This window comes from Microtus pennsylvanicus, chromosome 5 (genome assembly GCF_037038515.1).
Source record: "Microtus pennsylvanicus isolate mMicPen1 chromosome 5, mMicPen1.hap1, whole genome shotgun sequence".
In the NCBI taxonomy this organism is placed as follows: Eukaryota; Metazoa; Chordata; class Mammalia; order Rodentia; family Cricetidae; genus Microtus; species Microtus pennsylvanicus.
In genome coordinates this window covers 86,675,144-86,697,894 of record NC_134583.1, presented here as the reverse complement: position 1 = coordinate 86,697,894, position 22,751 = coordinate 86,675,144, and the positions used below count along the sequence as shown (strand labels likewise).

Below are 22,751 nucleotides of genomic sequence, written 5' to 3'. Positions count from 1 at the left end.
TTTTAAGACCATTATCCATAACAACTTGTAACCAACAGTCTAAACAAAGATAAATATCCATAATCATTTTTGGGGAATGTGGGTATAGTTTTCCAGGCTACTTCCTGCTGATTAGGGGTGCTGGTTATCTTATGGGGACCTAAAGAAAATTGAGAATTATGTTCAGGTCCTGACTGGAATATGCTGTGAGTCTTGATCATCTCAGCCAGCAGTCTTAAGGCTGTTTTAGATATAGAACTCAGAGGAAACTCCAACAGAGGTCTTCTGAAATGTTGGATCATCTGGACTATCCACTTCTATTGGAGATTTTTCAAGGGGCTTTCCTTGATCAAACCTGATTTTTCTTAACTCGGAATGAATCTACAGCCTCTCATTTCCTGTGGAAACAAAAACAAAACTGCTTCTCCAAAGTATTAACACATTTTTGACTTAAATTTTGAAGTCAAGGCATTTTCAAAATATATATGTTGTATTAATCCAGCCTCATTTGTAATCAAATGTCTTTTAGCAGCTGTTGTTCCTTCCTCAGCATTCAAACAATTCAAATACAATACAATAACATACAGTATCCCAGACTCTCTGTGTATTTTCCATCTTTACGTGGCTTTACTTTATTTATTTTAAATCTTTTTTTTCTTTTTAAAAATTTATTTATTTATTACGTACACAGTGTTCAGCCTCCATGCTGCAGGCCAGAAGAGGGCACCAGATCTCATTAAAGATGGTTGTGAGCCACCATGTGGTTGCTGGGAATTGAACTCAGGACCTCCGGAAGAGCAGTCAGTGATCTTTACCTTTGAGCCATCTCTCGAGCCTCGTGTGGCTATATTTTAAACTCTATTCCTTTTATTTTTCTTTTTAATTTTTGGTTTTGTGAGAGTAGGTTTTTCTATGTGCCTTTAGCTTCATTTTGGATAGCTTCTGGACCCTCTGGGTAGCTGTGGGCCCTAGGCATTATAGCCAGACCCCCAGAACAAATTTTATGTCGTATACATTCATTACACTATTGAGATTGACTTGGTTTATTTCTTACAGTAAGTGTATTCAACTGTAAATGAATTCATGGAAAATATTAATGAGCTTTATTCAGTAAGTGCAAGAGTCAAATATGAGAAAGTATAAGAGCTGCCTGCATATGCAAGGTTCTGTAGAAACACAGTAACTGCCATAGTAGCTGCTCGTGGAGTGTAAGCTTTCTTCTGGTGAACCAGAAAGTAGCAGCATGCAAAAAGGCAGTGGCATTTTGAATGCTGACCTAGTGTCTTCCTAATTGTAACACTAGGTTAGGCAGTACTGTGTGAAAATTCATAAACATAACTAGATTGTTGTGAAGCCCAAATGAAAATGTTTGGGTATGTTTGGTAAATAAAACATGTGCATGCCAGGTGTGGCGGCACATGTCTTTAATTCCAGCACTCTGGGCAGATCTCTGTGAGTTTCAGGCCAGTCAAGACTACAAAAAGCATGATACAGATGCTGAAGCTCTTCAGAAGCAGTGCTGGCAGACATGGACTTAGAACTGCTTAAAGCGTGCTTTTTTCTGTTTTCAATGCATTCGTGGAGCCGAGCAGACGCCTTATGTTCTGACATTCCCTTTCCCCATTTTGAATCAGCCATTGGTAGCTGTGTTGTATGGTAGTTTTTTTTTTTTATTTATTTTTGTGTGCGCACGTGCATGTGTGTATGTGTGCATGTGCACTTGTGCATCTTCCGTGTGTGGGTAATATCAGAGATGAGAAGACAGTATTGGATTCCCTGGAATTGGATTTACAGGCAGTTGTTTGTCACTCATTGTGGGTATTGAGAATTGAACTCAGGCTCAGGTCCTCTGGAAGAGCAGCAAACTGTTCTTAACCACTGAGCCATCATCTCTCCAGCCCCATAAGGAAGTTTAAATTGCATAAGTGAGGTCAAGCCTTTTCTGAATGTGAACCTTGGGTATCATTTCTGCAGACAATATCAATTTTCTTTTTTTGAGATAGGGTTTCTTTGTGTAACAGCCCTGGCTGTCCTGGAACTTGCTTTGTAGTCTGCCTGCTTCTGCCTCCCAAGTGCTGGGATTAAAGGTGTATGCCACTACTGCCTGGCCTTTTTTCTTTTAAATCAGGGTCATTCAATAACCAGTCAGCCTAAAAAGTCCCAGATAATCCTCCAGCTTCAGCTTCTCCAGACAGCACCTAGTTCACAGGTATTTCTTCATATTTTCATTGGTTGTCTGGATAGCCTTTTTGACAAAGCGTGCATATGGACCTTTGCTTTACAGAGAACTCTCTTTTTACTATCAGTTCTCCATCCACTGCTGTAATAATTACCCCATCACAGCAACCCAACTCTGTGGGTCAGAAGCTTGGGGATGTGAATTAAAGACATGCGCCGCCACCACCTAACTAGATTTGTTTTGCCTGCACAAATGTGTGCAGCGCCTGCAGAAGGAAGCCAGAGGAGGGGGTTGAAGCCTCTGGAACTATAGTTATAGACAGTTAACTACCTGTGGTACTAAGAGCTGAACTTGGGTCCTCTAGAAGAGCAGCCAGTGCTCTTAACTGCTGAGCCATCTCTCAGCCTCAATTTATCTTTTTAAAGGCCATATGAAAAACTTTGTGTCTTTTGTAAGGTGACAGTGCTGTCATTTTGGGGATTATACCCTCTCTGATAGTTTCATGTGTTCTAGTTTCTGATTACTTGATGGTCAAGTTTTCTGTACTTGTTTTCTGTTACTGCCTATTAGCATTGACTCATGGATCTTTTTGAGTTGTGATGACCAATATTTGAGGGGTGATTTTTTTTTTTCCTCTTCAAAATTTTGAAATTTAGGGGCTGGAGAGATGGCTCAGAGGTTAAGAGCATTGCCTGCTCTTCCAAAGGTTCAATTCCCAGCAACCACATGGTGGCTCACAACCATCTGTTATGGGGTCTGGTGCCCTCTTCTGGCCCGCAGACATACACACAGAATATTGTATACATAATAAATAAATATTAAATTTCTTTTGAAATTCTTTTAAAGGTTTTATACTTTGAATACCTAATCTTTAGTCTCTGAATCCTAATGGGAATTTTTATGTCAAAATTAGAAATATCGGTGACAGGGTGATTACTATTAAAGAAGTAGACAGCTCTGTAGTGTGTTTATATTCAAAGGCTAATTGTAAATGTTTTTGTTTGATTCCACTTTTAAGAATATTCATTTTGCTAGGGGGTATGCGAGTGGAGGGGTCGAAACCTTGTTTGGGGGGTGGGGTAGAAAAACAAAACAAACAAAGGAATATTATTCAACTGAGAAATAATTAAAAATTTATTGTTTGGCCTTTTTTCAAAAATTTTTTGTTTTGTTTTAAATTATATTGAAAATGGGGGACTGGAGAGATGGCTCAGCGGTTAAGAGCATTGCCTGCTCTTCCAAAGGTCCTGAGTTCAATTCCCAGCAACCACATGGTGGCTCACAACCATCTGTAATGAGGTCTGGTGCCCTCTTCTGGCCTGCAGGCATACAGGCAGACAGAACACTGTATACATAATGAGTAAATAAAAAAAAAAAAGAAAATGGGATCTGACTATGTAGCCATGGCTCTCCTTAAACTCAGATACACTGGCCTTGACCTTCTGAGTCCTGGGATTAAAGGCAAGTGCCACTACTTCCCAATCTTTGATTGAATGTGCACAGATTATACCAGTTTTAGCCATAATTCATCTGGCAAGTATCTGAATAACTCTTTTGTTAGATCCAGTGTTTTCTGCTTTGACCATACCTGGTTAAAGAAAGTGACTATAGGGGCTAGAGAGGTGACTAAGAGATTAAGGGCACTGGCTGCTCTTCCAGAGGTCCTGAGTTTAATTTCCAGCAACTATATGGTGATTCACAACCATCTGTAATGAGATCTGGTGCCCTCTTCTGGCCTGCAGGCAGAACACTGCATACATAATAAAGAAATCTTAAAAAGAAAAAAAAAAGAAAGTGGCTATGGGCCTGGTTGAATCTCTCAGTGTAATGTTCAGGAAACTCTCAGAATGGCAGTGCAAGCTGTGTATTAACATTTCCTCGTTACTATTTATGAAAAACAGGGCTGGAGAGATGACTCAGTGGTTAAGAGCATTGCATGCTTTTCCAAAGGTTCTGAGTTCAATTCCCAGCAACCACATGGTGGCTCACAACCATCTGTAATAAGGTCTGGTGCCCTCTTCTGGCCTGCAGACATACATACAGATAGACTATTTTATACATAATTGTAAACATTTTAAAAAAGGAAAGAAAACCAAAAATAGGGCAATATAGATACATTTTGTGTGTGTGTGTGTGTGTATGTGTATGTATTGGGTGGTGTATAGGTCTTCCTCTGCTACTTCATTGTATCCCCAGCCATTTGATTTTTGTATATGTAACTCACTATGTCCAAAAATATCTTGTTTGTGTTTTTGAAACAGGATTTCTCTGTGTAACAATTTTGACTGTCCTAGAATGCTCTTTATAGATGAGGCCCTTGAATTTACTGAGATTCACTTGCCTCCCAAGTGCTGGGATTAAAGACATATGCCACCACTGCCCAGCTCTTTCATTTTTTTCCAAGACAAGGTTTCTCTGCATACCCCTGGCTGTCCTGGAACTTGCTCTGTAGACCAGGCTGCCCTCAAACTCAAAGAGCCACCTGCCTCTGCCTCCCGAGTGCTGGAATTAAAGGTGTGTGCCATCACTGTCCAGCTGCAAAATATTAATCATTTTAACATGTAATCAATAGAAATAAGTGAGTTTTTCTTTTAACTTCTGTTTTATTTAATCTTGGTGCTATGTTGAGAATTGAGCCTAGGGATTCAAACATGCCAGGCAAGCACTCTGCCACGGAACCATATACTTGGTCCTTATTTAGTCTTTGAAGTCCATTGCATGTTTCTCATTCATGCCACGTATCTGTTAATGCTTTTGATTGAGATGTTCAGAGCCCTATGTGGGTATCACAGAGAAAGTGTAGACCACAAACTGTACATGTCAGCAGTAGGAAACCCTGACCAAGAAAGAACCCAAGTTAGAAGTAGAACTGAATTAGGGGCTGTGTTCATTTTCAAGGCAGTGGTAGAAAATTGAGAGGAGGAAGGGTGAATGAAGTTAGAATTATAAAGTTTAATGAACTGGGTTCCAGGTGGGTGTCTGGCAGAGAGGAGCCAAGTTTGTCTCTCACAACTGGAGACATGTTTTAGTGAGCTGGGAAAGGCATAGTGAGGGGAAGGTTTGGTTTGGTATAGACTGTGATGGAAAGCAGGGCCTTCTTTGCATGATTGATTTTGTCACTAGGAAATGTTGGTTACATGGGAAATCCAAGGCAAGCAAGATTTGTTTGTTCCCTCCCTCCCTCCCTCCCTCCCTCCCTCCCTCCCTCCCTCCCTCCCTCCTTTTCTCCCTCCCTCCCTCCTTTTCTCCCTCCCTCCCTCCTTTTCTCCCTCCCTCCCTCCTTTTCTCCCTCCTTCCTTTTCTCCCTCTCTCCCTCCTTTCCTCCCTCCCTCCCTCCTTTCCTCTCTCCCTTCCTCTCTCCCTCTCCCTCTTGCGCTCTGTCTCACTCTCTCAAGAGCTCTCTTGGTTTTTCGAGACAGGGTTTCTCTGTGTAACAGAATTAATTGTTCTGGAACTAGCTCTGTGTAACAGCCCTAGCAGTTCTGGAACTAGTTCTGTAGATGAGACTGGCCTTGAACTCACAGAGATCTGCCCACCTCTGCCTTTTGAGTACTGGAATTAAAGGTGTGCACTACACCACTAGTCCAGCCCAAGATTTATTTATTTATTTTATGTGTATCGGTGCTCTATTTGCATGTACACCTTTATGCCAGAAGAGGGAATCAGATCCCACTATAGATGGTTTTAAACCACCAGGTGGTTGCTGGGAACTGAACTCAGGACCTCTGGGAGAGCAGCCAATGTCTTAATCGCTGTGCAATTTCTCCAGTCCCACAGTTGGGCTTTTATTTATCTTTTAAAGTAAGAGACGTGACACAACCAAACAGACTGTCTTATAGCAGAGAACATTGCATTTAGCAACTTTTTTTTTCTTTTTAAGCCAAGGTTTCATTCACTATGTTGCCCTGAAACTCACTACAAAGATGAGGCTGACCTTAGACTCACAGAGATTGGACTGCTTCTGCCTCTCAAGTGCTGAGGTTAAAGGTGTACATCACCAAGTCTGGCTTGGAGGAACTTTAAAGTCTCTGTCATTTTCAGTTAAAATTTATGTAAATAACTTTTTAAAAATTTGAGACTGGTGTTATTTATTGGCTTGTTTTTCTTCATATCCTGATATTGTTTATATTTCCTTTTTTAACAAAATGATATATTTCTTTCATTTTATGTGTTTTGTCTGCATGTATGTATATGTACCACATGTGTGCCTGATATCTGTGGAGTGCAGAAGAAGATCTCACATCTGGAGTCACAGGTTGTGAGCCATTGTGCAGTCCCTGGGAATTGAACCCAGACCCTCAAGAAGAGCAGCTAGTGCTCTTAACCTCTGAACCATCTCACCAGTGTGAAGACTCTATCTCGAAAAAAACAATGATGATCTGGAGAAATGGCTCAGCGGTTCAGAAAGCATGCTTCTTGTGATTGGTAATCTTGGTTGTTATCTCCACAGACTTACAAGGAATCTCAGTTAAGCAATTGTCTCCATCAGATTGGCTTATCCATATTTCCTTATTAGATCCATAGGATTGAATTGTAAGATTGAGAAGTGATGATTTAGTCTCAAGGCTCCCATTTTGTAGGTAAGACAAATACAAAGAGAAGAAATGATTTGTTCAGAACTAAATATGTGTGCCACCTTAGGTCCAGATCTGCCTGCTGGATTTTAAAGGAATGTGGTTTTGATTATACTGACACCACTCATTGAAGAATATCAGGTTATGAACTGCACTAGTTCATTTAAATGGGGCATGTTGGTGCATGCCTATAATCCTAGCACTTGGGAGGGCATAGGCAGGCAGGTGGCTGTAAATTGGAGGCCAACTTGATATAAGTAGTGAGTTCAGGTTAGCTTGGGCTACTACGTGTGAGACTGTCTTAAAAAAGAAAAGAAAGAAATTTATTCTTCTACAGCTTTAACATGAGGTTGCTTATATGTTTTGGTGGCCTTGAGGAAGTGTCATCTTAGTCCCTCAGTTGGGTTGGTGAGGTGTGGCCTGACTACTGGGTTGTGTCACAATTCCTTACCCACTGTGGCTGTAACAGGCATAGGTGCTCATCTGGTCTTTATTTTGGATGTTAGTTTACTAATTTATGACTTGACTGTATTTTCATGGTGGGTTAGACTAAGCTGGCTTCTTGTGTCTGAAGTGATGTGAGTGCAGCTAGTGAGCATAGCCAGACAGTGATGTAATCCAGTCAGGTGCCAAGGTCTTTGCTTACATCACCTACTGATATGGCCTTCCTAAGGTGGTAGGGAATGCTTACTGTGGGTGGCTTGTACTTTACAGGGTAGTCTTGGTGTGCTTTTTTTGCTTAATGGCTTTGAAGTGTTGGTACCCTTTCCTGGCTTAGTGGTTGGTGTTTCTGAAGTTACCTGATAGAGTTATAGGTATGTATATATTGTTGGGAAATATTTCTGAAGACGTAGAGGTTTTAAGTTTTATGTGTCTCCTAATTACTGATGTTTTTATAATTACTTTTTATTAGACAAGCTCTTGCTATGCAGCTAAGTTGACCATGAGTGTCCTGTGTAGCCAAGACTGGCTTTGAGCTCGTCCTGTTTCAGCCTCCTGAGTGCTGGAGTTGCATGTGTGTCACCACAAATGGTTTTGATGGTGTTTGTGTTAAAAACTTTATAGATGAGTTTTTATTTACAGCATTTTAGACATGATGGCCAAGTGATAACCAGCCTTTGTGTAGATGGATTAGTTCATTGTCTTCAGTCCCTTCTGACTTGAGTGTTTTGAAATGTACACAGTAGGGTCATTGAGCCACATTAAAAAATTCTCAGCTGGTGGCCTGAGGATTTTTTGGTATAGCAGGGGTAGAGTCTTGCTTTTGTATGTCTAGACTCTAGGCTGTCACTTGTTTGTAGTATTGGCACAGTTTTGTTGTGCCCTATACTGTACAGAAAGACAGTATTTAGTTGGATGTTATGTAGCAGCTCTGGTTTTCTCCTGTGACTTAACATCAATAGGTATAGTCTGCATTTTTAAAATTTATATGAGTACAGAGTACAGGGAATCCCCCAAATAAATAATTTGATTTTAATAAATTTGATGTCCATAAAAGGGCAGATTAGGATGATCCCTTTCCTATTCTCTTTAAGTGTTTGTGAATGGTGAGTGTTTATCCTGTTTCCTCAGACTTTGTGATTAAGCAAATACATTTAGATGCAGTTCAGTTGAAAGATTCTGTTATGTTTTTGGTTAAGCCAGTTTTCTATGGGGTATGAGCTGTCTTTGAAATTGAACCTAAGGCTTTTAATCATACTAAGCATGCGCTCCATCTCTGAATTACATCTCTCTCTCTCTCTCTCTCTCTCTCTCTCTCTCTCTCTCTCTTTTTTTAGTTTTTCGAGACAGGGTTTCTCTGTATCTTTGGAGCCTGTCCTGGAACTAGCTCTTGTAGACCAGGCTAGCCTCGAACTCACAGAGATCCGCCTGCCTCTGCCTCCCGAGTGCTGGGATTAAAGGCGTGCGCCACCACCGCCCGGCTTTGAATTATATCTCTTAACACTAAAACTTTACCTGACATTGTTATGACTATGCCATGTTGCATTCACATGTATCACAGTTAGTAATACTGACAGAAGGTAAGATTTATGGTAGAGGAAGAATTTTCTGTCTATTGAGAAAAGTATTGTTCCTGTAAGAAATGACAGACATATAAAAATGAAAGCATAATAAATAACTTTGCTGTCTTAATTTTTAAGGGATGGGTCTTTGGATCCATTTGCTGTGAGAGAATAATAACCCAGTAATGGGCAGCTAAACTTCATGGCTTTTATTATTATTAATGGGCATCCAAACTTCATGACTGTTATTATTATTGTTATTGTTTGTTTTTGGAGATAGAGTCTCACTATGTAACCCTGGCTATGCTGGAACCTGATGTGTAGACCAGTCTGACTACAACTCAAGAGAGATACTTCTGCCTCCTGAGTGCTGGGATCAAACCAGGCCCAACTGTGTGCTGTTTAGCAGAGAAAACATCATACTGAGTGAGGTAACCTAGACCCAGAAAGACAATTATCATATGTACTCACTCATAAGTGGTTTTTAACATAAAGCAAAGAAAACCAGCCTACAAATCACTATCCCAGAGAACCTAGACAACAATGAGGACCCTAAGAGAGATAGACATGGATCTAATCTACATGGGAAGTAGAAAAAGACAAGATCTCCTGAGTAAATTGGGAACATGGGGACCACGGGAGAGGGTTGAAGGGGAGGGGAGAAGAGAAGAAAATGTAGAGTTTGATAAAAAAAAAAAATCAGCAAGCAGTGCCTCCCTCAGCTGCTGGGGCCTTGCTCTTACTACCTTTCCCCAGCAGTCTGGCTCTCTAGGAGAGCTTCTTCCTCATTTTATGCTTTCCGATGTAAAACGTTGATTTCCTAGACCAGATCCTTAGGGAGATTCCCCACTCCCATCATTTTTGCTGTTCTTGGTGGGAGCCTTGTATCACTCTCGTGGATTCCAGTTCATCCTTCCTAGACAGACTTTTTTTGGGGGTGGTGGCAGAGAGGGAGCTTTGTTACCTTTTTTCAGTGATCTTATGTCAGAGTTTGGTTACCCTCAGTTCAGTTCTTTCCAGGCTAGCATCAGAACCCTTGTCTTGTTTCTTCAGTAATCTTGTCCTAATGTTTGCCACTCCTTTGAAGCCCAGGTTATTTCTCCATTTTAGTCAGTGGCACTCCAGCGATCCTGCTCATTTAGTTCTTACATAAAGCAGATAATCTATACACACATATGTAGTTGGCTGTTACCTTCACTACTCTTTACTCTTTGACTATTTTGACTTTCCTTTTTGGTGGTGGAAGAGACCTGCAGCCCAACTCCCAAATAAATCAAATACAGGAAGGCTTATTATTACTTATGAATGCCTGGCCTCAGCTTGTTTTGTTTCTACCCAGCTTTTCTCATCTTAAATTATCCCATCTACCTTTTGCCTCTGAACTTTTTCCTTTCTTAATCTTACTTTCACTCTTACTCTGTGGCTGGCTGTGTGGCTCAGTAGCTGGCTCCTCGCTTTTTCCTCTCCTTGTTCTATCCTACTCTTTCTCCTCCTCCAGATTTCTCCTATTTATCATCTCTGCCTGCCAGTCCCACCTATCAATTCTCCTGCCTTGCTATTGGCTGTTCAGCTCTTTATTAGACTAATCAGGTGTTTTAGACAGTCACAGTAACACAACTTCACAGAGCTAAAGCAAATGCAACATAAAGAAAAGCACCACACCTTTACATTGTTAAACAAATCTTCCAAAGCACAAACAGATGTAATACACCTTAAAATAATATTCTACAACACACACCCAATTTTCAGTTTGCTTCTTTCTCTCTTCTGTATCCTCCTTTTAAAGTTTTCAATTTACCCAATACCTGTTACTATTGTTGTCATACTGATACTGTGCTTTGGTTGTCAGGTTAGATTCAGAAGTTGCTAAACCAGGAAGAAAGTATAGAATTTGTTTATTCCATCTTTATTTTACAATCAAGAAATGGGCGCTCAGGTTAGATGAAGTGTCTTTATCTTTGATCATAACTGCTAGAAAGTAGCTGGTATGCCTTTGTGACCTCAGTAGCCAGGGTCTCTTCTCTGTCCAGAATTAAGAGCTTATTTACAAAATGTGTTAAATTTTTACATTTCTTTATTTTATAGCATATAGCAGAACTTAGCTACCAGACTCCCCTTCTTGAAGACAGTTTGTACTTTTGGACTCTTTAGCCTATTATAAAGAAGAGAAAACAAGAAAAGCTACCAGGCATGTTTGAAGAGTTCATGCTTGGTATATAGCTCCTGAGATCTTAGTTGTGAGTAGTTTCCACTGCTTCTCATTTATGGAAAAATGGAGAAGAGTTAGCTTTTTTTAGTCCTCTTGTTGTATCAGTTTCCTCAGCCAGTATTCCTCATTCTTCCAGTGTAGATCTTACTTTGTTTTTAATCAGTGTTTAGCATTATCATTATGCTGATTAGTTTTTTGTGTACTTGATACAAGGTAGAGTCATCTGGGAAGAAGCAACATCTCTTGAAAAATTGCCATCTAATTGGCCTTTAAGCAATATTTGTGGCATTTTCTGGACAGTGCCACATCTGGGCATGTGGCCTTGGGTGGTAAAATACAGCCGGCTGAGCCGAGTGGTGGTGGGTACACACCTTTAATCCCAGCACTCAGGAGGCAAAGGCAAGTGGATCTCTGTGAGTTGAGATCAGCCTGGTCTACAGAGTGAGTTCCAGGACAGCCAGGGAAAACACACAGAGAAATCCTGTCTCAATAAATCAAAGGGGAGGAGGAGCTGGAGAGATGGCTCAGAGGTTAAGAGCACTGATTGTTCTTCCAGAGTCCTGAGTTTAATCCCCAGCAACCACATGGTGGCTCACAACCATCTGTAATGAAATCTGGTACCCTCTTCTGGCCTGCAGGCATACATGCAGACAGAACACTGTATACAAAATAAATAAATCTTTAAAAAAATTAAAAAATAAATCAAAGGGGGGAAAAGGAGAAAGGAAGCTGGTAGAGCAAGCCAGTAAGCAGCATTCTTCCATGGTCTCTGTTTCACTTCTAGCCTCCAGGTTTGTCATAGACTGTAAGTTAAAATAAACCCTTTTCTCCCTAGATTGTTTTTAACTAAGTAGGACAGTTGTGATTGTCATATTATTTATAATTGTTAAGTGATATATTTATATTTCTCTTAAATGACTTTTGCACATTCCATGGAAATGGGTCTTTTTAATGCACTTGTCAGTGATTTGACATTAGATTCTGTTGTATTCTCAGGTACTCTACCCCATTTTCCTTTCTGAGGAACTTCTCATTCTGCAGTCTAGACTTCTTATTTAACTTGCTTGTGCACTGAGGTCTTGCTGTTCTTCCTCTGTCCTAACCTGGAAGGTGTTTTTTTTTTGTTTTGTTTTGTTGTTGTTGTTGTTTGTCTTTCATGCATGGGTGATTATATCCCTGGAGTCTTTGTTGTCTCTTGTTGCTCCCTCTCCGTTTGAGGAACATAGTCTGCAGTTGTTTTTCTGGGAAAACAAGCAAACCTTTTGAGGCTTGTCTTGCTTTATTTCTTTAGCTTCTACGTACTTAACTCTTGGGAGGAGACTGTAGAGCTGTTTGCATAATAGGTAAGCTCTTCACTACTGAGCTACATCCCAGCCCTCTTTGTACTCTTCTTGTTCGTTTTTCAAGACAGGGTTTCTTTGTCCTAAAACTTGCTGTGTAGACCAGGCTGGCCTTGAACTCAAGAGATCCACCTGCCTCTGCCTCCTGGATACTGGGATTAAAGGTGAGCACCATCAAGTCCAGCTTTCTATGTTCCCTCCCTCCCTCCCTTCTCCTCCTCCTCCTCTTCCTCTTTCCCCCTCTTGCTTTGTTTTTCAAGAGTTTTTCTGCGTATCCCTAGCTTTCCTAGAATTCAGTTTGTAGACCAAGCTGACCTTGAACTCTGCTGGAATTAAAGGCCTGTGCCACTGCTGCCTGGCTTCTGTGTACTCTTAAAAAAAAAAAAAAACCCACAATGTTGGGGGCTGGAACAATGGTTCAGTGGTTAAGAACACTGATTGCTCTTCCAGAGAACTCTAGTTCAAGTCCCAGCACTCACATGGCAGTTTGTGACTATAACTCCAGTTCTAGAAGATCTGACACTCTCATACAGACATCCATGCAGGCAAAACACCAATGCACATTAAAGGGGGGGAAACCTGGGCCATTCCAGGTGCCTTTGGCTGAACTCTCCCTCAGAGCTACCATCAAACCTTTCTCCTCAACAATGCCTAAGAGTGCTCATGCCCTCATTTTTATTCAGAGGTGTGCTTCTAGGACCTGCTTCATTGTCTTTTTTTTTCCTTAAAAAAATAATAAAATACATTTAACAGAAATTAGCATATAGTGTCTCAACTGCCATTAAGATAAGGTGAACCTATAGCCATGGCTGGCCTGGAAACTCAATATGTAGACCAGGCTGGCCTTAAAACTCAAAAGAGATTCATCTCCCTCTTCACATCTCCAGTACTGGGATTAAAGGTGTTCACCACCATAGCCAGATGTCTTAGCCTGTTTATGAGTGTACTATTGATTGGTGGTACATTCATTTATAATGCTTGATCATCATTGCTGACCACCTGTGTGACTTATATCCTCTAGATCTAACCTGCCATTCTTCCTCCTCCCTGTAGGCTCCTGGCCATTGCCATTCTCCTTTCATACCAATTTTAACTGTCAAAGCCCTTCCTTTGGGGGTGTGGTCCAATATTACCTGAAGCTGCAGACAGTACTTGCCCCTAGGTGTACTGCTTGTGCCTATCATTCATATCCATGGTAACTTTAATTTCTAAATAAGGCAGTAAAGAGATAGCAAGAGTAACTTAATAGCAACAGAACATCTCAATGGTCTATAGTAAAAGTCATGAGACTGTCCTCAAAGTCTTTATCCAGGAGCCAAAGAAAGAAACTCAAGGTGGGAGGGGACTAGGGCACGTTACACTAGTCGAAATTAGCAAGATTAACTTTGCCAAAGGATACTTTTGTCTTTTTTGTGACTTCTACAAGTCATTGGTTTGTTGAGTTGTAGCATGTGTCACCTTTTCTCCCCTGTGCTGTTCCCTCCTGCTCCCCTCAACATAATATTTTTATTGATTATTTTCAAATTTCACATAATGCACCTCAATTATATTCACTTCCCAGGCTTTCCAGATTCAACCCCCCCCCCCGTGCACCACCCCAAAAAGAAGAAAAGAAATAAAGAAAAAAATACACTTAAGTCCAGTTTGTGTTGCCCATATACTCAGTTAAAACTCCTAGTGGCCAGCCCCTTGAAAAATGAGTCCATTCCCCAACTCCACACATACATCAGAAGCCATCAGTTGTGAAGAGCTACACTTCAGGATTGCTACTACAATTTTTAAGAGTTCTTTTCAATGGCTTCCTGTCTATACAGCCTTTTTTTGGTGGGTGGAGAGAGGTTGTTGTAGAAGCCTTGTGTTTCTCACATTCTCAACTGTGAGTCTGCATTCATTTAAACCACTGCAAAAGAAGCTTCCTTACCCATTATAGTCAGTGGCAGCATGGATCATGGACTTTCACGTGGATTCTGATGACAGCACAGACAACGAACCTCTATATGGTGACAGCATAGACCATGGCCATCAACATAGCCTTTGGTGGTAACATGGACCATGGACATTCAAAAGGCCTCTGGTTGCAGCACAGACCACGGACCAGCAGCAGCACTGACCACAGATACCAACATGGCCTCCTTCAGGAGCATAAGACATTCACACGGACATCAACATGGCCTCCATCGGCAGCACAGCTCACAGATATCAACATGATTAGAGGCAATAATACAGATCACAGACATCTACATGGCCTTTGGTAGTAATACAGGCCCAGCTGCAGCAGGACCACGGATACTAACATGACCCTCAGTGGCAGCATGGAACACAACATAGACATGACCTCTGGCAGCAGCACAAACCATAGACATCGACATGGACCTCGAGCGTCATCATGGTCTGGGGTTCAACACAGATCATAGACATGGCCTCTGGGAGCAGCACAGATACTAACATGGTCTCTGGGGGCAGCACTGGTCTTTCAGGATTGTTCCAATCCAGAAAATAAGTTGTTCTCCATCTCAGACATCCATATATTGCTCAGAGCCAGGGCGATCCTGTGGCTGGGCAGCTTGTTCAGAGGTAGAGCCTGTGTGAACTTTAAGCTGCTGCATACCACCTTTCCCATCAGGCTACACCCACCCCCATCCCTGGTCCAACAGCAGCCTTTTCCCACACGTGTCACACCATTTTATCTCTAGTTCCGCACATGCTGTTCCATTCCTCCATCTTTTCCATGTCTCCATCATGTTTGTCCAGAGCTTCACATGCAGATACTCATTGCAAGGAGTCATTGGTCTGGTTTAAGATTTCTGGTTTCAGCTGGGCGGTAGTGGCGCATGCCTTAAATCCCAGCACTCAGGAGGCAGAGGCAGGTGGATCTCTGTGAGTTCGAGACCAGCTTGGTCTACAAGAGCTAGTTCCAGGACAGGCTCCAAAGCTGTAAGAGAAACCCTGTCTCGAAAAACAAAACAAAAGACAAAAGAACAACAAAAAAAAAGATTTCTGGTTTCTGAAGCACAATAAATACTGAACAATCATTGAGCGTTGTCTTGGGTATCCTGCTGTTGCCCAGAGTCATTTTGTTAGACAGGGCATCACACATCTCCCTGTCCTCAATGCTGGCCACCCATAGGCTCACCTGGCACAACCATTGTGCATGCAACCTGTGGGCAGCACCATGGTCCTGTGCTCTTTCAGCAGCAGTAGTGGTGGCTCCATGCTGTGAGCCAGTTCAAGGGCTGAGTGTCAGTCTTATTTAGTAATGACATGTTCGTTGTCCAGTGTGACTGAGCGCGCTCCATATTGCTTCTGTACCCTTCACTATCTTACCATTCTTTGTCAAACTCTACTCTGCCATCTTCTAATTTTGTGAGACCACTTTTTAAAAGCATCTGCATTTATTTTAGTTATTCTATAGATATTGCAGGCTTGGTGGACTCATCACAGCAGGCCAGTGTTCAGCTGCCATGGCTTCGTGTTGACTGCAGGGCTGACATCAAGGACGAGAGGACACCAGCTTAGTGGCATTGTTTCTCATCCGTGCACCAAGCCCTACATAGCTGCTGCTATGTCATCTCATTATGTAGCCCTGTTGGTCTGGAACTTGATACATAGACTAGGTTGCCTATAACTTGCAGAGATCCTCCTGTTGTCTCCTAAGTTCTGAGATTAAAGGAATGTACCCCCATGCTCCCCTCAAAATATTTTATGTTTTATGTGGGGGGGTGTTTTTTCTGCATGTAGTCTGTACACCAGGTATGTTCCTAATGCCCACAGAATCTAGAAGAGGGCATGAAATTCCCTGGAACTGGAGTTACAGACAGTTCTAAGCTATCACTTAAATGGTAGGCACTGAACCTGGGTCCTCTGGAAGAAAAGCCAGTGTTCTTAACTGCTGAACTATATCTCCAGCCCCTTTCTTTTCTTTTACAGCTGAATATAATTTTTGTATTTGGCTGTTGATGGCCTCTTAGTTTGCGCAACATGTTAGCTGTTGGGAATAATGTGGCTGTGAACCTGGTTGTACAGATGTACCTTTGAGACTGGTTCAGAGCTCCCTTTTTCTTTTATGAATTTAGTTTTATGCGTGTGGATGTTTTTCTAGACTGTATATCTGCACCACCTGATGCCTAAGGAGGCCAAATCTTTGGTACCGTAGTTAACAGATAGTTTTGAGCCACTGAGTGTATGCTGGGAGTTGAATCTGAGTTTGTTGGAAGAAGAATTAGTGCTCTTAACTGATGAGCCATCGTTCCAGTCCCTTCCCACCCTCCCTTCCTCCCCCCCCCCCCATGGAGGCACTCATGAAGGCTAGGCTAACCTTGCTATGTAGCTCAGATAATCAGGAACTTCTGATTCCCTCCCCCCCCTTAAGTGATGATGATATTGCAGGAAGGCACCAATACACTGTTTATGCGATACTGGAGATAACCAAGGATATCGTGGTGTTAGGCAAACACTCTATTAGCCAAGTTAAATCCCCAGCCCTTAACATTCTTTTTTTTTTTTTTTTTTTTTTTTTTGTGGTTTTTCGAGACAGGGTTTCTCTGTGGTTTTGGAGCCTGTCCTGGAACTAGCTCTTGTAGACCAGGCTGGTCTCGAACTCACAGAGATCCGCCTGCCTCTGCCTCCTGAGTGCTGGGATTAAAGGCGTGCGCCACCACCGCCGGCTTCCTTAACATTCTTTTGTATAGAACCTGAAGTGGAAATGCGGGGTTATCTGGTAATTCTTTTTTCTTATATGGTTTGTTTTGTAAGTATTTTTAATTACTTTAAGGAACCAACAGATTATTTTTCACAGTCCCTATAGTATTTTCCATTTCTCTCTGCAGTGCATGAAGGTTTGAATTTATCCACATCCTCCAGACTGTTTGAGTTTATTAATTTTTTAAATTGTAACCATCCTAATGAGTATGGGTGAGTATTTTAGGGGCTGCTTTGTACCTATCAGATGCTTCCCACTAAGCTTACTTCCTCTCCTCCTTCACCCAACTTCCACAGTTCTTTAGCTTTCTAGTGTGACTTTGAGGAAACCCAAAGCTTCTTATCTTTTTGATTATTTGTGAAAGCCCCAGGCTATTCTTCCCGGCTGGCTCATGAACTTCCAGTGATTTCAGTTTCTTCTGCTAGTCTCCTTCAGGAACTCTCTAATTTCTTTCCTTGTTTTCTGTTCTCATTATCTTAAAACCTTTCTATTCAGTTTTTAGTTTCTGCTCTGAGTCTTTAAATTTTGAACCCCCACCCTCAGTGGCACTTGGTGTTTAGTGAGACATTATCTTGATCTTTCTGGAGGCAGCAATAACTTTTTTGTTTGTTTGTTTGTTTGTTTTTTGAGACAGGGTTTCTCTGTAGCTTTGGGGCCTGTCCTGGAACAGCAATGACTTTTTAAGTGTACATTGTATATTTGTATCGTTCTGTTTTCTTTTGCAATTTTCTGTTTACTGTGGTATTCTTCATGCTAGGCTTTCAGTGAGTCCTGAAACTCTTCGAGTAAATGCTCCAAGAGTGTCATTTATTCATATCTTCTTGCAGATTACATACTGATGAGTCACTAGAGAAAATGGGTACTCTACAGTGAAGAAATCTTACTGCCATCTTAACTGATTAAGATCATCAACAGTATTGAGACAAGTTGACCTCATCTAGTTATCATTATGCCAAAAATCTATACCCAGCATTCAAAACTGAAATGAAAGACAGAAATGCTGAAAACAAGTTTTATAAAATGTATTTAGATGATGGGAGACTTGGTTTCAATTGCGTGTGACTCTGACTTGAAGCATAGGCATTGCCATTGAGGTTACTGTGGAGCAGCTATGGTTCATCAGTTCCTTACTTGTGTACTTTCACTGTTGTGCAAGAGAATAAACTCAGCATATAGTCTTTGAAGGAGTTAAGGAGAGGCTGGAGGGTCACTTCCTATAGAGCTTGTATGGAAAATATTTGAGACCTAGGTTTCATCTTCAGCAGCACACCTGAATACACACATAGGAAGCTAATTTAGTTATTTTGAAATTTCTTGAACAGCTTAAACGGATCTTCCTGTTATTAAACATTTTATTTTGGCTTTTATTTGCATGTGTGTGGGGGAGTATTTCGGTATGTGCACATAAGAATATAAGTGCCCCTAGAGAACAGAAGTAGTTGTCAGATCCCCTGGAGGTTAGAGTTAGAGGCACTTGGGAACTGTTTAACATGGATATTGGGAACCAAACTTGGGCTCTTAACCATTGAGCACCCCACCCCTGGGACACCAAACCCTGAACTTTTATTTTAAGGTTAACAGATGAGAGTGGCTGATGGGCAGCAGCTTCAGTGTTAGGCAGGGCTTATTAGTTGGACATTATAGTGATCACTAGTCCTGCTCACTTGGTTAGTGAGCTCCAGTAAAATTTTAAGTCATGTTTTGTTCTCTCCCCACCCCATGATGGGGTGTGACCTTCCTTGGCCTGGCATTGGTTCTGTAGCTCTTTTAATTTTCATTGTGACTGAGGTAGGCTGTCTCAATTCAAAGAACGGTCTTTTAGCTTATGGGTATCTGCTAGTATGGAAGGAAAGGATGAGATTTAGGATCTCAGTATAATATTATTTGATCGATATTCTGTTTCTAGCACTCCTGATTTTGCTGTGTTTTTGCTTGTAGATTGTGCTTTAGGGAGTAGACATGAACAAAAACAAAAGACATTCTTTTACTGCCGTTTTGTAGATCTATTTTCAGTGCACATTGATTATTCCTCTTTACCCAGCAGTCTCAGTACTGTTCTGGCACACAGTTCTGTTCTTCTGTATTTCTTACTATTCTAACATTTTTAAATATACAGATTTTCTTGGTATTAAACACACACCCAGAGTTTCCCTTAATCAGTTTGTGATGTTAACTGTCATCTTGACAGAATCTAGAGTCACCTGGGAAACAGGTCTCTGGCCATACATGTGAGGATTATTTTGAAGTGGGAAGAAAGACCTGGCCATTGTGGGTGTCACCGCTCCCTGGCTGGGGTCCTGGACTGTGTAAGTGGAGAGAGGGAGCTGAGCAGCAGCAGCATCCATCACTCTGCTTTCTGATTGTGGATCCCATGTGAGCAGCTGCTTCAGGCTCCTGTGGTCTTGACTCCCTCCCCCTGCTGGATGATACCCAGGAACTGTGTGCCGAAGAAAGCCCTTTCTCCTTCCAGTTGCTTTTGTTCAGGGTATTTTTGTGTTTTTTTGTTTGTTTGTTTTTGTTTTAAATTATAGCAACAGGAAGCAAAACAAAGACATAGTCTAAATGAAAATCCATAGGCCCTTGAACAAAAGTTCTTTCTCGAAGGGATAGATGATGCCCCAACATCTATAGACATTTTAGCTCAGTCTGGATTCACAGTGTGTTGAACCATCTCACTGATGCTTCTGGTGTTTAAATAGGAAGGACTATAGGCACTGTGTTGATGATACTTGTGGGAACCTGTTAAGAGTGGACCTGGTATTTTGCTTGCAAGTGGGCAGAATAGGTGGTTATTGATGGAATTTAGAATTGATTGCAGATTAGCTTGAGGGACCTGGAAATAGACAAATTTAGTGCCAATTTTTGTGTATATATATACATTTTGAAGATTTGAAGAGTGTCTTAACTTAGTTTTTGTTGCTTTTTTGAGACAGGGTCTCTGCGTCATGTGCTCCCACCCCCGTCCCCCAGCTCCCTGACAGTCCTGAACTCAACACGTAGACCAGGCTGGCCATAAACTCACTTAGCTCCATCCGCCTCTGTCTTCTGGGATTAAAAGGTGTGCTACCACGCATAGCAAAGGGCTGTCTGGAATCTTAACAGAGAATGATAGTTGGAACTAGGCTTACCCTTTAGTGGTGACAGGTTCTATGTCTACACAAACACACACACACACAGTACTGAAGATTGAATCAGGGTACTCATATGTGCTAGGCAAGCATTGTACTGAGCTACACTCCTAGCAGTAATGAATTTTTTTTTTTTTTTTGCATTTCGAGACAGGGTTTCTCCGTAGCTTTTGGAACTAGCTCTTGTAGACCAGGCTGGCCTCGAACTCACAGAGATCCGCCTGCCTCTGAGTGCTGGGATTAAAGGTGTGCGCCACCACCGCCTGGCAGTAATGCAATTTTTATACTACCATATTATGTTTGGCCTAAGGACTCTAGCAGTGCATACTGGCGCATGAGGAATCTAGACGATCAGCAATGCTTTCCTGAGTGTATGTTCAGAAAGCATTTAAATGGTGACATGCTTTGGTTTTAGCATTATTCTTCCTTCTCATTTTTTTAATCTTGGGTTTGTTAACGTTTTTGTCAGTTCATTTTGTTTTAACATGCATTCAGCATAATGTCCATTTGTCTTGAGAAGGAAGTATTGCTCACAGTGTGGTGCAAGTTTAACTGAAACAAGGCATTAGGTAAAGGAATGTTTTTTGTAAGGGCCTTATAGACTGCATTAATAATAAGTGTAGAGTCCCCAGGTTGTCTTTTCTGTAGCATTAGGTAACAAGTGCTTTGTATAGATAATGTTCATTTTTTTCCCCACAGTTTGCTTAGTTGACATTAGAAATTATGGCTTGGCAGACACATTAGTGACAATGCCCTGTACAGAATCTAGTAAATTCTCATTTAGACATATCAGGGCATATGAAGGAGACTCTTCTAAGTTGTGTCCAGTGTCTTTTATATAGACACACATATGTATACGCACAATTTTATGTGTATGAGTATTTTGCCAGTATGTATGCACTGTGTGTGGTGTGTGAAAAGGTCAAAGAGTTCGGCAGATCCCCTAGAATTGGAGTTACAGACAGTTGTGTGTCACTGTGTGCGTATTGGGGATCAAACCAGGGTATCCTCTGTAAGAGCAGCTAGTGCTCTAAACTGCTGAGTCATCTTCCCAGTCTTTTGCTTTGTATCTTATTAAAGTGTAGTGCTTTTGTAGTCAGCCTTCTGTGAGAGTGTCATTTCATAGACAGCAAGGACATGGTTCATCCTCCCAGTGCTGTTGTGGCTCTGTATTTATCTCTAGGTTCTTCTTCGGTGTGTAATAAAAACTGGAGTATAGGATTATCTCTTTTTTCTGTGTTCACATAGAAAAGCTCCAATTTGGGCTTTTTAATTCTCTGAGGTACAGCTCTGAGGGAATCAAGACCTTGAGCCAGTATTATTTTTAAGGGTAGCTGTCATCAGCCCAAAACAACACATGCGATTATCTATTTTGTTTTTGTTTTTGCAGGAACACTCTATTTGATGCAGTATCCTCTCTTATTTCTGCTAATCTGCTAATGCGGTAAATTGGAAGATAGCTGTCACCAGGATAACCTGTAATGGGCAAGGAGCCACACAGAAGAAAACATTTTTTTTAGTTTTAAACCTTGGTTTGAAAGGTAAGACTGTTAAGATCATCAGTGTTTTCTTCCTGGAATTCTTGCCCATGGGAAAGCAGTTATATGTTCCTTTTTGAATGTAGAGCTGGGGCAGCCGGTCTAGATAGTCCATCTGCACTGGGAACTGTGTTGTACTATGTCTTTTGGAAGTTAAACAGCAGCCAATGTAGCTGGCTTTGGTTTATGTGTAGAGCTCAATGGGTTACCTGTTTCCAGTGGGGATTGAGCTAGTCACCAAGGAGCAGCTAGGCCTTGCAAGCTGGAGTGGTGTTCAGAGGAAGAGCATGAGACCTTAGGCCTAGACTGCCTGACTCTTGGAGGATTGGTGGGGTGGGGGAGAGTTCATTTTGTATCATTGGCTTCTAGCCAGATACCTTGCATTTTTTGAGTCCCAATTGCCCTAACTCTTTACTGGCACTTTTGATTGAAGATCAGAGATTGGCTTTATATACATAGTTGACTTTGGCTCAGTTGGCATTTAATAGGAAATTCCACAGGGGACCATTGTGTCTCAGACTGAGCTTCTCATCTACATCTCAGATTTTCTGCTGACTACTCTTTGATGGCTTCCTTTTGTATCTTCTGGTTGGCATTGTCTCCCAAGGCCTTTTGACTCTTGGAACTATATTGCCCCATTCATCTCTATTACAGCCGTGGAGCTGTGATGCCCTTTGATTCTGATTGCTAGCAGATTGATCCCAAAGCATACAGACTGATGCTTTGCCTGTGACCGGCCAACTCCACCCTCTCCCCAAGAAGGAGGTAGCCCCTGCATTTCCCTAATGACATTTGTTCTCTTGCCATTTTCTCCAACTGTGTCTGTATGTTATTGTCCTGTGACTTCTGTGTGGGCACTTTTCTGTATGGATTCCTTTAGCCTCTCCTCTCTTTGCTTAATCTGCATTTAATTTCTTTTTGGGTTTTTTGAAACAAGGTCTCTCTCTTGTTCTTGCCTCAAACTCTTAGTTATTATTCTTCTCTCATGTGCTGGGACTGTGCTCACTGCTTTGTGAATTCTTAGAGTATTTCATTAAATTAGTATAATATTTGTTTGTTTTTTAAGTTTTATTTTAAGTATTTTCTGAGCAAATAGTTGTGA

General features: G+C 41.4%; 1 protein-coding gene across 18 annotated transcripts in view; it reads left to right on the top strand.

Annotated features, from left to right (window-relative positions):
* The window catches only part of Ppp6r3 (protein phosphatase 6 regulatory subunit 3), a 132,281-nt gene that overhangs the window by 19,045 nt on the left and 90,485 nt on the right, over positions 1-22,751 (top strand). For all 18 annotated transcript variants that reach the window (XM_075972958.1, XM_075972960.1, XM_075972957.1 and 15 more), the window contains exon 2: positions 21,502-21,652. The gene's annotated coding sequence lies outside the window, so the exon portion shown is untranslated. The remainder of the gene's footprint in view (positions 1-21,501; positions 21,653-22,751) is intronic.